Source organism: Oratosquilla oratoria, chromosome 39 (genome assembly GCF_046742065.1).
Source record: "Oratosquilla oratoria isolate Oo_2021 chromosome 39, ASM4674206v1, whole genome shotgun sequence".
NCBI classification, from domain to species: Eukaryota; Metazoa; Arthropoda; class Malacostraca; order Stomatopoda; family Squillidae; genus Oratosquilla; species Oratosquilla oratoria.
Window position 1 is genome coordinate 30,932,046 of NC_134815.1, and position 16,607 is coordinate 30,948,652.

A 16,607-nucleotide genomic window follows, 5' to 3' on the forward strand; every position below is an offset into this window, starting at 1 on the left:
CGTGTACGCGAGATCGTTGGCGTGTACGCGAGATCGTTGGCGTGTACGCGAGATCGTTGGCGTGTACGCGAGATCGTTGGCGTGTGCGCGTGCTCGTTGGCGTGTGCGCGTGCTCGTTGGCGTGGGCGCGTGCTCGTTGGCGTGGGCGCGTGCTCGTTGGCGTGGGCGCGTGCTCGTTGGCGTGGGCGCGTGCTCGTTGGCGTGGGCGCGTGCTCGTTGGCGTGGGCGCGTGCTCGTTGGCGTGGGCGCGTGCTCGTTGGCGTGTACGTGTACTCGTCGATTCCACGACAAACTCACAAGAGAAGATCAAGACAAAAGCTCGAAAGTCAAGCCGAGTTCTCATTAGGACGTTCCACATGGACGCTTAATATGAAAAATAATAAAATGTCAATAAATAATATTACTATTAGTAAGGGTTATCACAGTTTTGTATTTTTACTAGTGTTGCCATGACGAGATTACCAGTGTATACGACCTATGATGCATCACTCTCGTATCTATATATTATGCATAAATGCAGAGTCGTCTGCAGGAACGTTTGTAAGGGGAGGGGTACAGGGTTATAGTCAGCGCAAGGAGAAATGACCGATAAGGCGGGGCTAGGAGATTTCCCGGTGTTGCCACATATGGGCATCCATGGCGAGAACGTGCGTATGGATGCAATGTTTTCTGAATGCAGTGTGAGGGGGGCGGGGCCAGAGATTAGATGTAGCGGCAACGTCGCTCTCTCATGCACATATGCCATATCTAGACTTAAAGAAACGAAACCTTTGTATAGAAAACATTGCTTTGATTTTTACCTCAGTGGTGGTGTGTGACAAAAAATTATGATATAATCATATGAGGCAACATTATAAAATTATAAAATAGAATTATAAAATAAAATAAAATTATAAAATAATTATATGTGGCACCACAGGGGAACTCCCAGTGCTCCGCCCTAACGGCCAGATCTCAGTGCAACGGGTATAGTAAAAATACATTTCAAATTGGCCGCATAGGCATGTACGTACATTATCTACGCGAGTTATGTTTTGATTTTCCAATCTCTAATTGTACATTTGTACCGTATGCTGTATGTGATTTTTAATCTCAAAGTGATAAAACTTGTGATGTGTATTTGTATGATGTAATTTAATAAAGAATTTAATGCGAGTTTGTTTATTATTAAGGGTTTATTCGTGGACTCCCGCGTTTGGATGTACGTGCGCGCATGCGTACGCATAAGTAATTTGTAAAAGATATGCTTTTGGGATACCATCTCTTTCCATCTCTTTGCATTCTTCTTTCTGTTACGATATATAAATTCCAAATACTTTCAATTATAGTCCAGATAGTTTTCTCATAGAAGGGAGCAATATTCACCATCCCATATTGTGGAAAACATTCCGACTCACCAGTGGTACAGGACCTTTCGACCTTCTTTACCTTTCCGTCATCTTACGAGATGTGGGCGCGCGCTCACCTGGAACAAAAGGAAAAGAAAATTAGCCTCTTTAGACCCAAGATTAATGGTCGTGAGTCATCTCACGGAAGGGAATGGCAGAGGGTGGATTGGGAGAGGGAGGGTGGAGGGGGAGAGGGAGGGTGGAGGGGGAGAGGGAGGGTGGAGGGGGAGAGGGAGGGTGGAGGGGGAGAGGGAGGGCGGAGGGGGAGAGGGAGGGTGGAGGGGGAGGGGGAGAGGGAGGGTGGAGGAGGAGAGGGAGGGTGGAGGGAGGGTGGAGGGAAAGGGAGAGGAAAATAGAAGGGGGGAGGGAGGGGGGAGAGAGCAAGAGGGGGAGAGAGAAAGAGCGAGAGAGGGAGAGAGAAAGATGCTTGCATTTCTAAAGAAACAGCCTCTGATACAGGACAGACCAGACGACAATCATGGAAACTTTTCAGAACTGATGCTCAGAAACCCTCCAAAATTAGGTGGGACAATAAACATTGCCACCTATTGGAATAAAAGGGAAGAAATACTTGGCATAATGGAACAAAGGTATATAGACATACCTGAGGATGGCAGAGACCAGGAACAGAGGAGTCGAGATGGCAAGGCGGCGAGAGATGGATATGTACTAAAGTGGAGATAGAAGACAGAAGGCAGAAGGCAGCACGGCGTTGCGATGATTGTAGGACCGCGACCGTCAGCCTATACCCAAGAGGTACAACCAGTAAGCGAAATTACGATTAAATATACTATCAAAAGTTGACAACTTGATTTACAATTTTGGACGTTTTAAGCTCCTCAACGGGGAAGACCCGAAGATGATAAAATAGAATTTTTGGAGTTGGAGAACTGTAATGAAGTCGGGGGTAGAATGAATATAATGATTGGAGATTCTAATGCAAACGTTGGAAAAGTTAGATGGTACTGAAGGAACGCTGGGATAGGAACGCTGGGATAGGAACGCTGGGATAGGAACGCTGGGATCGGTGCACGGTGATAATGGCACTGGTGGAAATGGCACGGTTAAAGTGGCACAGGTAAAAACAGCACAATAAGCTTATTGAAATACACACTACTGGCAAAAGTATAATAATGTTGGTCTAATTTATCTAGATTTTTTTTTTTACATTTGTTAAAGTAATTGTTTTACCTTCATTAACAGATTTTATTAAAAAAATTAGACATAACTAGAATCTTGCGTGACCAAGTTCAAGTAACACTTGGTCAAAGTTTTTCCTTCCTTCTGTGTTGTCTTTGCACAAATTCATTTGCCTTTGTTGCATGTCAACATATATACTTTGCTTTCTTCCTGGGTGGCTCACCAACTTAGTCCCTTGTTGTCACTTCACAGCCTCTTCCTCCTGAATAGTTATTACAAGTTTCCAGATAGACGAGTGCTGGTAGCCAACATGATAAAACTTGTTTTTCCAGCCTTCACATAGGTTGTTCTTGGCCAGTCATTCATGGTAGCTTTATGCACATTCCAAAGTTCTGGAGGAAACCTTTCTGGAATGCGCCTGGCTAGGAGTTTAGTCTTCTCTGAACATATGTACCAGAAACACGTTTGGTCAAGGTACTCGAGCAGGGGAGCTGCCTCATCAAGACGTCTAGCTTCCAGCAACTGCATTCCCTCTGGAACATCTTCAATTGGTATAAATGACCGAGTCGATCGGTCCACAGAACTGACGAAAGGTTTCACTTTGTAGTGGTTTATTTATTGTTTATAATTAATTATATTTATTATTTTTTTCGCATCCGACCTAGTTGTGGACCAAAAGGTTTCCTGTCGACATGCTCCGCCTTTGTAATCCTTTGAAAGTCCTCACTCTTTGTAGTGGTTGGAGAGACATTTTTATTTATGTACTCCGAGTCAGGTGGTAGAAACAAGCTTGTGTGCGTGTTTCCGGTCCAAAAATATTGTTGATAGTTTAGATCAAGATCGAGAGAATACAAGGTCTACTCAACAGCTATCCAGTATTTAGGTCGTTTGCGCATTGACGTCACTAGAAGTGCTTGGCCCAAAGACTATATAGGAAAGACGGGAAAGCGCACGGAGAGCCGCATCGTCCACATACATTTTACTGTGCGGCTCTCTCACTAGATGGCGTTTACGTCAATCACCAGTTTTAACTGCATCGTCTGTTTCTTTATTAAATATGTCAAAGATAAACCACAAGAACATTTTTCCAAAATGAAACCCCCATTTTAACGGTTGCAGAACATGAAATAGGTAAGTCTCCCAGAAACTCTGTGGTGCCTGTACGTTTTCTCTTTTACCTAACATTTTTCACTTACGTTTTCACCATTTTCTCTGTGGGCTCCCCTTCAGATGACGTCACAACATGCGCGCGAGCAGACCTTGTATTCTCTCGATCTTGGTTTAGATGATCGCCTGCTCGAGTAAAAAAAAATGTGGTTGTTGGGTCTGGGTAGAACCCAATCTCGTGGCAACGATCCTTGATTGCTTGCAGTAGGGTTTCATAGGAACAAGATGAGTGGGCGGATCTGGAAAGAAAAGATCGCCATGGAGGAGACAATTTAAGCATTTAGTGGAGGATAAAACTAGAGAATTGAAGATGTGGCCGAGAACGCCAGAATCACGAATAGAATACGTAGAAGCAAGAAGAACCGTAAATAGAGAAGATTACTAAGAAGAGATGGTGGGAACAGGGGAAGACTACCTTCGACAAGCAACAGTAGAAACTGCAGTATTACCAATTGGGACGCGTATTACACATGTAGAAATCCTAGCGGAGCCATTGCAGAGTTGCCATCCATCATCCATGTAACAGCAAGTAACCGCAGCGATTCATCAAAACTAAACGCAATGATGTGGTTGCCAGTGTCTGGTCCATTATCGAAGAACAAAATCGGTTTGGGTTCGGGAGCTGCAGCGGTTGTCTATTCCCCAGCGAGTTTTCGAGCCTCTAGTCTTTCTGGTACTCGGATACGATTTTAATCTTTGGTTACGTAAAGTTCTCTTTATGTTGTCCTCACCTGGAAGCAACTCGCTTTCCTACAACTGATAAGTCATCCAGGCTACTGTTGTAAATCTGGCTAGGTTTATCTTCGGTTTCTGCTGCTTCTCTTCGTGTTGTTGTTGCACTTTTGGCTGAAATAACTACAGAATCAGGAGCGTGGTTGTGGTCATTAGCTGGTACAAGATGAGTCATTTAGGCTGGTGGTCATGTTGCCTTTACAAAAAGATGTTTTCTTAACACACCTCCATCTGTTTGATTTAACAATATTTTGTATACATGTACCCATGGAAGCAAATATTTTCCTTTATTAATCTCCGACTTCTATGATGGGGTTGTGGTAAATCCACAGAGGTAAATGGTAACTAGAGTTACTAGTTTGGTATCTATGTTGCTAAGGAATGACTGGAACAGCCTTATGTACCTTCCAAGCTGTCCTAATGCACGTTCCAAAATTTTGGAGGAAATCTTGCTATTGTGCCATCTATACTCACTTGTTCCATTTTTACTGGTCCAATTTTTTAACGTGCTATTTTTTCCTTTGTCATTTTTATCTAAATTTGTTGGGACCATTTGGTGAAGATCACTTGAAAGGAGAAAGGCTGATCGATTTGTGTAAGGAAAAAATAAATAAATAAATAAAAAATAAACGAATTTTTCAAATAGACGAACAGACTTGCCAGATAGATGGAATAGCATAACAGATCAATTTGACCAAAATTCTGTAATAGATTATATACAGTCATCAGATAAACGGATTGTGAAAATTTTAAAAGGGCTGCCTGGATATAGTCTTGATTTAGACCACAGATTACTAGTAGCAGACTTAGACAAAGTAAAACCGATTGAAATTTTGAAATTGAGCCAGTACAACAAAATCTTAAACATCCGATAGTTACTCAAGAATGCAAAGACATTTAGAGAAAAAATAGAACAAAGAAATAGAAGACCAGATTACCGACATATGAAATGACATTGAATAGCAGAAAGAATTTACGAACAAGATGAGTGGGCGGATCTGGAAAGAAAAGATCGCCATGGAGGAGAGAACTGAAGCATTTAGCGAAGGATAAAACTAGAAAGTTGAAGATGAAGGCCTTAAGAACAATTGCTTCAAAGACAAGAAAATATTACACCAGAAACGCGAATGTTAAAAAAAAAAAAAAAAAAAAAAAAAAAACGAGAATCTCTCCAATTCTAAATAAAACGAACGCAGCACCACTGAGGTAGCTGGGACATCTTGAAAGAACGAATCCAGAAAGAATAGCTAAGAGGAAATGGGAATGTTAACAGAATGGTACAAGACAGGGGGGAAAGCCACGGAAAAGATGGAACGATTCAGTTGCAGACACATTGGAAAGACACTACTACTGGAGGGGTTGAGAGAATAGGACGTCTTACAAGATAGAAGAGAATGGAGGAAGAGGCTGAACACACCGACAGTAAATAACTACCTTGGGGCGGATGTAAGATGATGTAATGTGTATACGCTGCACTAATTTGGTACATTATAATTCTTAAAATACTATTCCCGAACTAAATCTGCTCCCTACCCCCCAAAAAAAACAACGATGATGGTAATACTAATATAATAATCTATATATAAAGATTTCCCCCCTTACAAGAGAGGTAGCCAAGTAAAAGGCATATACCTACTCCCACACATTCCACTCCCATCCAACAACCTTTCCCGCCTTTCATCTTAGCTTCCCATGGATGACGGGTCATACGTGTATCCCGCCCACTGCCCTGGGTCAGGAACAATGTAGCAAGACAGTAAATCCATGCGGTGCATTCTAGAGGGGGTTTACACGGTCTAACTGTTCGTCGAACGCGGTTCGACAGACACGTGTTTAAAGTGATGTGTGAACGGGGTATTTGGTTGTCGAACACGTTGGTTCAACCCCAAATACCCCGTTCACACGTTCACACATCACTTTAAGCACGTGTGTCGAACCGCTTTCGACGTACCGTTAGACCGTGTTAACCCTGCATTAGGGTTTCTACTACTACTACTACTACTACTACTACTACTACTACTACTACTGATGCCACCCATCCAAGCACGATCATCTTACAGACTGCTCAGAACTGGCAGAACACTGACATGAACACAACACACATGGGGTGGAGGACCTAAGGTCTCTTTAATGACATCGAGAGCTGCCCAACAAGAGGAGCTACTGCCGATAAGAATGCAATTAACACGTAACCAGTATGACTTGCACAACTGATTTACCTTTGAGGTCTTACGAAGAAACGCATTACCTATTGTTTCCTGACAAAGGAACATGCAGTGCTCACATTGTGCATGTTCATGCCACAAGCCAGTCAACAACGTCATTATTTTGTCGTTGAGTAACAGCTCTGTCCTTAAAGAATATGCCACAATCAGAGGCGACACAAAGATTTAAGGGTCAGAAAGAAGAGAAGAGAAAAATGAAGATAGAGAAATGAGAAAGTGAAAGGAGAAAGAAAACGAGCAAGAGAAATAAGAGAATTACTTATGCGATCAGCATTCTTCTGAGTAATTGGTCTCCAAGACTCCTGTGTGACGCTGGTCCGTACAGGTGGCACAGAATTTCTTATTGTACCGAATAAATTCTATACAGTAAACATTTCGTGAATGCTCGCTGACCCTCTGGATTAGAACGTCACCACTTGGGGTCGAGGTCGAGGTGATGGCGGTTCGAACTGACGCGAGCGAGTTTGACCAATGGCATGGTTAATTAAATTTCACGCTAAAAAGTCCTAAGCAAGGGTTACCATCCTAGCCTCCTGATAGGGAGGGGGAGTTCACGACATTAAATTGAATCTTCAGCATTTCGTGCGGAGAGGAAGGTGAAAGATGTGTGATTCACCATGGTCTTGGATCACGTGTTGGACTCGTGATAGACAGCTATTTCCCTCCCGGAAGAGCTCAACTCATATGATCGATCTATGGGTAATGCTGTGACCTTGCACGCACGCGCGCGCGCACACAACTCCCTGCCCACGAGAGTTGGAGTAACAACCCGCAGCGCAGCGATACTTAGGGTATTTCAGCCCTGGGTGGGATTCGAACCCGGACCGCCGTAGTGGCAGCCGGGAACTCTACCAACTGCGCCACGAGTGAGAGAGTATGTATGTGTGTGTATGCACACCCACACGTATGTAGATACAGATATAGATACAGATATGATGAACACACACCTGGGGGCGTTACTTCCAAATGATGTCCAAATGAACACCTATATCCGATTCGTCCACTTCACGGGAACAAAGGTTAAATCTACACTTATTGACCCCTTCACCACAACTATGCACTCTTCGTGCTTCGTTGCGAGCAACTATTAAAAGCCTCGTGGGGTTGGACACCACCCATTAGGAATGCGTGTTAACATTTCGCAAACGGGAGCCAGTGGGAGACGGCAGCAGAAGCAGCAGCACCCGATGAAGGAAATGGATACCAGGTGGAGTTTGTCTACATGTGTGTGTGCATTTCGGTTACGCACCGCCAAGCCTCTGAAGGATTGACCTAAGCCTGAGCGAGTCGTTATAGGTAAGCGCTTGTTGTAGGTAGTGACGACTACGTATTGAGATTCAACTCATCAGCATATACGAGTTATTCAACATTTCTTCCTTCATTTGCTTCTGCTTGATGCATCTAACCATTTTAACAATTACTCAAAAATGCATAGCAAGTATAAACAAAAATACAGGAATTTAAGGTTACAAACACACACAACACACACACACACACACACAACACACACAAACACACACACACAAACACACACACAAACACACACACACACACACACACACACACACACACACACACACACACACAACACACAAACACACACACACAAACACAAACACACACAAACACAAACACACACACACACACACACACATTGGTGGATGTCTGGAACAAATTGGACGAGGCGACAGTGTGCAAAAACCATACAAGAATTAAAAAAAACTAGATGCTAAAAGATACATAGACGGGTCACTACGAGCATAGCTCCCTTCCCGTATAATACAACTAGGTAAACACACACACATACATACATACATACACACATACACACACACACACACACACACACACACACACACACACGCACACACACACATTCCAATTAAGTGTAGAGTTTTGCAGATTGGTTGGTTTTCAGGGATGTATTTTACCCTAGTTGATGAACATTGGGGTATATCAACCGAATGTAGCTATCATACAAAGCACCTGAATATCCTTAATTCCTAACAAAATATTTTGACATGAATTGTGAACAGTTTCTGCAACAAGTTATTGATGAAAAACTGTCAAATCAATCGTCACGTGGCACGAAAATGGTCATTACAGTTGTAAAAAAAAATATATATGTCACGTCATCTTGTGTTGCAGAACAGACATTCCCATCCATAAACCTGCAATCAAAATTGTGAAATAAATCACAGCGCGAGCTCTTCAAGGGATTTTGTGGATTTGTGAAATGCAACCACCGATAATTTCAGTCCATAGGGAGAGAAAAAAAAATAGTGTCATTTTTTGCTGCTGAATAGTTATTCCCGTCCTGCGAGCCATATTAAATAGTAAAAAAAAAAAAACCACTTGGTTGTCTATTTTTGAAATAGACCCACTGGTAGTTTTAGTTTATAGGAAAAAAAAATATTTTGCTGCTGAAAAGTTTTGGTTGTTGATTTGTGAAATGCAACTACCGAATTTCTCAGTTCATAGGGAGGAAAAAAAATTAACATTTTGCTGTAGAATAGTTATTCCCGTCCTGCAAGGCAAATATATTGTGGAAAAAAAAATCAAAACCCCAAGCACTTCTGGCTGTTGTGGATTTGTGAAAGTTTCAACCATCGATCATTTCTCCGTTCATAGAGCCCTGGGCCGGCACTGCAGCTCCTTCAGCTCAATTTAGTTGCTTAAATGGCCTCTTTTATGGCTTTTAAAGCCGATAATACCCTTTAATGACTGGAATGTTACGGTTCCGTGGGCCATCGAGGACGTTGAGAAAAAACGAGTCGGCTCGAGATTACGCAGCCATCGTCGGCAGCGGGAAAGTAACCTTGGACATGGGCCAAATCCAGCCCTTCAACCCAGTTATCTCAATCTGGCACCAACTATAAATTAGTTCCACTAAAACGGTGGACACAGATGAAGGTCCGATTGGTTTCTTGTAGGGCACATCTGGAGTTGTTACATCCGTCTTCGACTTTAAACTCCCGTACACACCCGCACACGAGAGAGCAAAGGGAGCAGTGAGAGAACAGAGCGAGCAAAGAGGAGAGGAGAGAGCAGAACAGAAAGAGAGAGAGAGAGACAGGAGAGAGAGAGAGACAGGAGAGAGAGAGGAGAGAGAGGAGAGAGAGAGACAGGAGAGAGAGAGGAGAGAGAGAGGAGAGAGAGGAGAGAGAGAGACAGGAGAGAGACAGGAGAGAGAGAGACAGGAGAGAGAGACAGGAGAGAGAGAGACAGGAGAGAGACAGGAGAGAAGACAGGAGAGAAGACAGGAGAGAGAGAGAGAGACAGGATTGAAGAGCAGAACAGAGGACCCGAGAAAAAATAGAGAAAAAAAAGTTCAATACTTCAATATGTATTGATCTCAAAATCGTTACAATACCCATATACAACAAAGTTGTGGGAAGAAATTTCAACGATTTACCAGTAGGAATGAAAAAAAAAGACTTCGTTCAGTCATTTGGGACGAATTACAATAAATTCTATTCTTGCGTTACTTGACCCCAAGACTGCACCCGAGGGAGGAAAAAAAATCAAATATATATACACACACATTACACATGTATACATGCATACTCTCTCTCTCTCTCACACACACACACTCATACACATACATACACATACACCTACCTACCTCCAACTGTCTAACCAAAAGTCCTCCACGTCCCCTATTCACCATTCCAATGCGAACGAGGTACTTTCTGGCTTCCTACAGCCGATCCTATTAAGCACAGTGTAACCGCCCCTTGTGTAGCAAAAGGGGGTTAACCTCTCCCTTAACCCCCTTCCCTGTCGAGGGTTTCTCCCCTTATTACCTATCACCAGGAGACTTTATTCAGTATTGGGAACTCCAACCTCTTTTGGGTTCACCGAGAAGGTACAAGCCTCCCTTCGTAGATCTCCCAACTTCGAGAGAATCTCGTGAGAAGCGTGACGTTGCGAAATTTCGTGAGAATGTACTACTTCGCGATAAGCACACGGTCGCCTCACGTGGTACGTGGTCTACGTGAGAGTTGTGACATGCAAGACTGCATGACGTCCAGGTCTTCTTTGGTACGTCATGCACCAACTAGGATACCAAATCTTCGATATATTATCTTCTAGTTTATATCCTGATGACTGGATAAGCGACTCACGGTGGATCAACGACTTTAACAAGGGTGACGCAAACAAGGTCATCATATCAAGACAACAGGGCAGGACTCACAGTATTGGATTTAAATTGGACAAATTTACATTTAAGGAAATAGACAATGGTTTACCAATAGAATGGTCAACGAATGGAAAAGACTTAGTAACCATGTAGTGAGCGCTGAAACTATTGGTTCTTTTAAGGAAATGTTAGACAACATTATGGATGAGGATGACAGGTGGTAATGGACATGGAACTGCCTAATGTAGGCCCCATGGTCTCTTTCAGTCTCCTTCATATGTTCTTATGTACTTGGTGTTTATTTTGATGTGGACAAGCAACACTAGAACATTATTTCGAAGAGTTTATATTTCGATGGATGACTATAAGCGACACCTGAACCGTATATGGTGGAGTTTATATTTTACCGAATGTAAACAACTACCACTTGGACAGTTGTATACATTTGTTTTATTCAGTTCAGTTACTGGACGAATGACGTCATGGTCCCGCGAGTGGGTGGGAGGGTGGGGGCGGGGAGGGGAGGGGCGCACTCATGCGTCACTCAAGGCGGGAAAGCTGTCGAGGTGTGGAGAAAGTGATGGGAGAAGGGAGGGGAGGTAGGGGGATGAAGAGAGGAGAGAGGGTGAGGGAGAGAGGGAGAGAGGGAGAGAGGGAGAGGGAGAGAGGGAGAGAGGGTGAGGGAGAGAGGGAGAGAGGGAGAGGGAGAGAGGGTGAGGGAGAGAGGGAGAGAGGGCGGAGAGGGTGAGGGAGAGAGGGAGAGAGGGCGGAGAGGGGGAGGGAGGGAGGGAGAGAGGGCGGAGAGGGGGAGGGAGAGGGGGAGGGAGAGGGAGGGAGAGACAGGAAGGGAGAGACAGGAAGGGAGAGGGAGGGATTGACAGGAAGGGAGAGGGAGGGAGAGACAGGAAGGGAGAGGGAGGGAAAGAGGGAGGGTGAGAGAGGGAAAGAGGGAGGGTGAGAGAGGGAAAGAGGGAGGGTGAGAGAGGGAAAGAGGGAGGGTGAGAGGGGGAGGGAGAGAGAGTGAGGGAGGGTGAGAGGGGGAGGGAGGGTGAGAGGGGGAGGGAGGGTGAGAGGGGGAGGGAGAGAGAGTAAGGGAGAGAGGGAGAGAGTAAGGGAGAGAGGGATATAGAGTAAGGGAGAGAGGGATATAGAGTAAGGGAGAGAGGGATATAGAGTAAGGGAGAGAGGGATATAGAGTAAGGGAGAGAGGGATATAGAGTAAGGGAGAGAGGGATATAAAGTAAGGGAGAGAGGGATATAAAGTAAGGGAGAGAGGGATATAGAGTAAGGGAGAGAGGGATATAGAGTAAGGGAGAGAGGGATATAGAGTAAGGGAGAGAGAGGGATATAGAGTAAGGGAGTGGGAGGGAGAGAGAGAGGAAGGGAGTGGGAGGGAGAGAGAGGAAGGGAGTGGGAGGGAGAGAGAGGAAGGGAGTGGGAGGGAGAGAGAGGAAGGGAGTGGGAGGGAGAGAGAGGAAGGGAGTGGGAGGGAGAAAGAGGAAGGGAGTGGGAGAGAGGGGGAGGAGGAGAGGAGGGATGGGAGGGAGAAAGAGGAAGGGGAAGGAGGGAGAGAGAGGAAGGGAGGAGAGAGAAGGGAGAGAGAGGAAGGAGAGAGGAAGGGAGGCAGGAGGGAGAGAGAGGAAGGGAGAGGGAAGGAGAGAGAGGAAGGGAGTGGGAGGGAGAGAGAGGAAGGGAGAGTGGGAGGGAGAGAGGAAGGGAGAGGGAGGGAGAGAGGAAGGGAGTGGGAGGGAGAGAGGAAGGGAGTGGGAGGGAGAGAGGAAGGGAGTGGGAGGGGGAGAGAGGAAGGGAGTGGGAGGGAGAGAGAGGAAGGGAGTGGGAGGGAGAGAGAGGAAGGGAGTGGGAGGGAGAGAGAGGAAGGGAGTGGGAGGGAGAGAGAGGAAGGGAGAGGAAGGGAGAGGAAGGGAGTGGGAGGGAGAGAGAGGAAGGGAGTGGGAGGGAGAGAGAGGAAGGGAGTGGGAGGGAGAGAGAGGAAGGGAGTGGGAGGGAGAGAGAGGAAGGGAGTGGGAGGGAGAGAGAGGAAGGGAGTGGGAGGGAGAGAGAGGAAGGGAGTGGGAGGGAGAGAGAGGAAGGGAGTGGGAGGGAGAGAGAGGAAGGGAGTGGGAGGGAGAGAGTGGGAGTGGGAGGGAGAGATATGAGAGAGGAAGGGAGTGGGAGGGAGAGAGAGGAAGGGAGTGGGAGGGAGAGAGTGGGAGGGAGAGAGTGGGAGGGAGAGAGGGGGAGGGAGAGAGGGGGAGGGAGAGAGGGGAGGGAGAGAGGGGGAGGGAGAGAGGGGGAGGGAGAGAGGGAGAGGTAGTAGGAATGGGGAGGGAGAGTGAGGAAGGGAGAGTGAGGAAGGGAGAGGAAGGGAGGGAGAGGGAGGGAGAGGAAGGGAGAGTGAGGAAGGGAGAGGAAGGGAGGGAGAGGAAGGGAGAGGAAGGGAGGGAGAGGAAGGGAGAGTGAGGGAGGGAGAGGAAGGGAGAGTGAGGGAGGGAGAGGAAGGGAGAGTGAGGGAGGGAGAGGAAGGGAGAGTGAGGGAGGGAGAGGAAGGGAGAGTGAGGGAGGGAGAGGAAGGGAGAGTGAGGGAGGGAGAGGAAGGGAGAGTGAGGGAGGGAGAGGAAGGGAGAGTGAGGGAGGGAGAGGAAGGGAGAGTGAGGGAGGGAGAGGAAGGGAGAGTGAGGGAGAGTGAGGGAGAGTGAGGGAGAGGAAGGGAGAGGAAGGGAGAGTGAGGGAGGGAGAGGAAGGGAGAGTGAGGGAGGGAGAGGAAGGGAGAGTGAGGAAGGGAGAGCAAGGGAGAGTGAGGAAGGGAGAGCAAGGGAGAGTGAGGGAGGGAGAGGAAGGGAGAGTGAGGGAGAGTGAGGGAGGGAGAGGAAGGGAGAGTGAGGGAGGGAGAGGGAGGGATATAAAAGTCTTCTTCCATCGGTTCCAGCTTCTTTTCCAAAATTCGTTCTTCAGTGCAGGAGGTCAACCGTCTGCTCCCTTCTTGGGCGATGGTCCTGCGAGAAGGGTGTGGGTGTGGGAGAGCGTCGTCTTCTCGCTAACTGTGCTCGAATATATCGACACTTTCACCTTCATCTGGATTTGCAAACATTTTACTTCGTCTATGATGATGGTAATGAGAACAAGGGGGAAAGGAAGACGAGGAGAAGGGGGAAGAAGACGAGGAGAAGGGGGGAAGAAGACGAGGGGGAAGAAGACGAGGGGGAAGAAGACGAGGGGGAAGAAGACGAGGGGGAAGAAGACGAGGGGGAAGAAGACGAGGGGGAAGAAGACGAGGGGGAAGAAGACGAGGGGGAAGAAGACGAGGGGGAAGAAGACGAGGAGGGAAGGAAGATGAGGAGGGGGAGGGAAGGGAAGATGAGGAGGAGGGGAGGGAAGATGAGGAGGAGGGGAGGGAAGATGAGGAGGAGGGGAGGGAAGATGAGGAGGAGGGAAGATGAGGAGGAGGGGAGGGAAGGGGAGGGAAGATGAGGAAGAGGGGGAGGGAAGATGAGGAGGAGGGGGAAGGAAGATGAGGAGGAGGGGGAAGGAAGATGAGGAGGAGGGGGAAGGAAGATGAGGAGGAGGGGGAAGGAAGATGAGGAGGAGGGGGAAGGAAGATGAGGAGGAGGGGGAAGGAAGATGAGGAGGAGGGGGAAGAAAGATGAGGAGGACGACGGAAAGGAAGATGAGGAGGACGACGGAAAGGAAGATGAGGAGGACGACGGAAAGGAAGATGAGGAGGAGGGGGAAGGAAGATGAGGAGGGGGAAGGAAGATGAGGAGGGGGGAAGGAAGATGAGGAGGGGGGAAGGAAGATGAGGAGGGGGGAAGGAAGATGAGGAGGGGGGAAGGAAGATGAGGAGGGGGGAAGGAAGATGAGGAGGGGGGAAGGAAGATGAGGAGGGGGAAGGAAGATGAGGAGGGGGGAAGGAAGATGAGGAGGGGGAAGATGAGGAGGATGGGGGAAGGAAGATGAGGAGGATGGGGGAAGGAAGATGAGGGGGGAAGGATGATGAGGGGGGAAGGAAGATGATGAGGGGGGAAGGAAGATGATGAGGGGGGAAGGAAGATGATGATGGGGGAAGGAAGATGAGGAGGGGTGAAGGAAGATGATGAGGGGGGAAGGAAGATGAGGGGGGAAGGAAGATGAGGGGGAAGGAAGATGATGAGGGGGAAGGAAGATGAGGGGGGGAAGGAAGATGAGGGGGGAAGGAAGATGAGGAGGGGGGAAGGAAGATGAGGAGGACGACGGAAAGGAAGATGAGGAGGAGGGGGAAGGAAGATGAGGAGGAGGGGGAAGGAAGATGAGGAGGGGGAAGGAAGATGAGGAGGGGGAAGGAAGAGGAGGAGGGGGAGGGAAGGAAGAGGAGGAGGGGGAAGGAAGATGAGGAGGGGGAGGGAAGGAAGATGAGGAGGGGGAAGGAAGATGAGGAGGGGGGAAGGAAGATGAGGAGGGGGAAGGTAGATGAGGAGGGGGAAGGTAGATGAGGGGGGAAGGTAGATGAGGGGGGGAAGGTAGATGAGGGGGGAAGGTAGATGAGGGGGGAAGGAAGATGAGGAGGGGGGAAGGAAGATGAGGAGGGGGGAGGAAGATGAGGAGGGGGGAAGGAAGATGAGGAGGGGGGGAGGAAGATGAGGAGGGGGGAGGAAGATGAGGGGGGAAGGATGAGGAGGAGGGGGGAAGGAAGATGAGGAGGATGGGGGAAGGAAGATGAGGAGGATGGGGGAAGGAAGATGAGGAGGATGGGGGAAGGAAGATGAGGAGGATGGGGGAAGGAAGATGAGGAGGATGGGGGAAGGAAGATGAGGATGAGGGAGAAGGAAGATGAGGAGGGAGAAGGAAGATGAGGAGGGAGAAGGAAGATGAGGAGGGAGAAGGAAGATGAGGAGGGAGAAGGAAGATGGAGAAGGAAGATGAGGAGGGAGAAGGAAGATGAGGAGGGAGAAGGAAGATGAGGAGGGAGAAGGAAGATGAGGGGGGATAAGATGAGGAGGGGAGAAGGAAGATGAGGGGGGAAGATGAGGAGGGGGAAGATGAGGAGGGGGGAAGGAAGATGAGGAGGGGGGAAGGAAGATGAGGAGGGGGAAGGAAGATGAGGAGGGGGGAAGGAGGAAGATGAGGGGGGAAGGAAGATGAGGGGGGAAGGAAGATGAGGGGGGAAGGAAGATGAGGGGGGAAGGAAGATGAGGAGGGGGAAGGAAGATGAGGAGGGGGAAGGAAGATGAGGAGGGGGAAGGAAGATGAGGAGGGGGAAGGAAGATGAGGAGGGGGAAGGAAGATGAGGAGGGGGAAGGAAGATGAGGAGGGGGGAAGGAAGATGAGGAGGAGGGGGGAAGGAAGATGAGGAGGAGGGGGGAAGGAAGATGAGGAGGAGGGGGGAAGGAAGATGAGGAGGGGGAAGGAAGATGAGGAGTGGGGAAGGAAGACGAGGAGGGCAAGGAAGACGAGGAGGGCAAGGAAGACGAGGAAGAGGAGGCGGCGGGGAAGAAAGGTGACGGAAAAGGAAGGAGGCGGCGGCGGCGGGGAAGGAAGATGAGGAGGCGGGGAAGGAAGATGAGGAGGCGGAGAAGGAAGATGAGGAGGCGGAGAAGGAAGATGAGGAGGCGGAGAAGGAAGATGAGGAGGCGGAGAAGGAAGATGAGGAGGCGGAGAAGGAAGATGAGGAGGCGGAGAAGGAAGATGAGGAGGCGGAGAAGGAAGATGAGGAGGCGGAGAAGGAAGATGAGGAGGCGGAGAAGGAAGATGAGGAGGCGGAGAAGGAAGATGAGGAGGCGGAGAAGGAAGATGAGGAGGCGGAGAAGGAAGATGAGGAGGCGGAGAAGGAAGATGAGG

The 16,607-nt window shown here is 48.1% G+C and overlaps 1 protein-coding gene across 3 annotated transcripts in view; it reads right to left on the minus strand.

Moving 5' to 3' along the window:
- The window catches only part of LOC143020329 (sphingomyelin phosphodiesterase-like), a 181,204-nt gene that overhangs the window by 67,093 nt on the left and 97,504 nt on the right, over positions 1 to 16,607 (minus strand). Inside the window, exon 1 of one of the 3 annotated variants that reach the window (XM_076176651.1) lies at positions 1,398 to 1,458. The exons of the other annotated variants lie outside the window; for them this stretch is intronic. The gene's annotated coding sequence lies outside the window, so the exon portion shown is untranslated. Of the gene's footprint in view, positions 1 to 1,397; positions 1,459 to 16,607 lie in introns of those variants that run through there. 3 annotated transcript variants of the gene reach the window in all.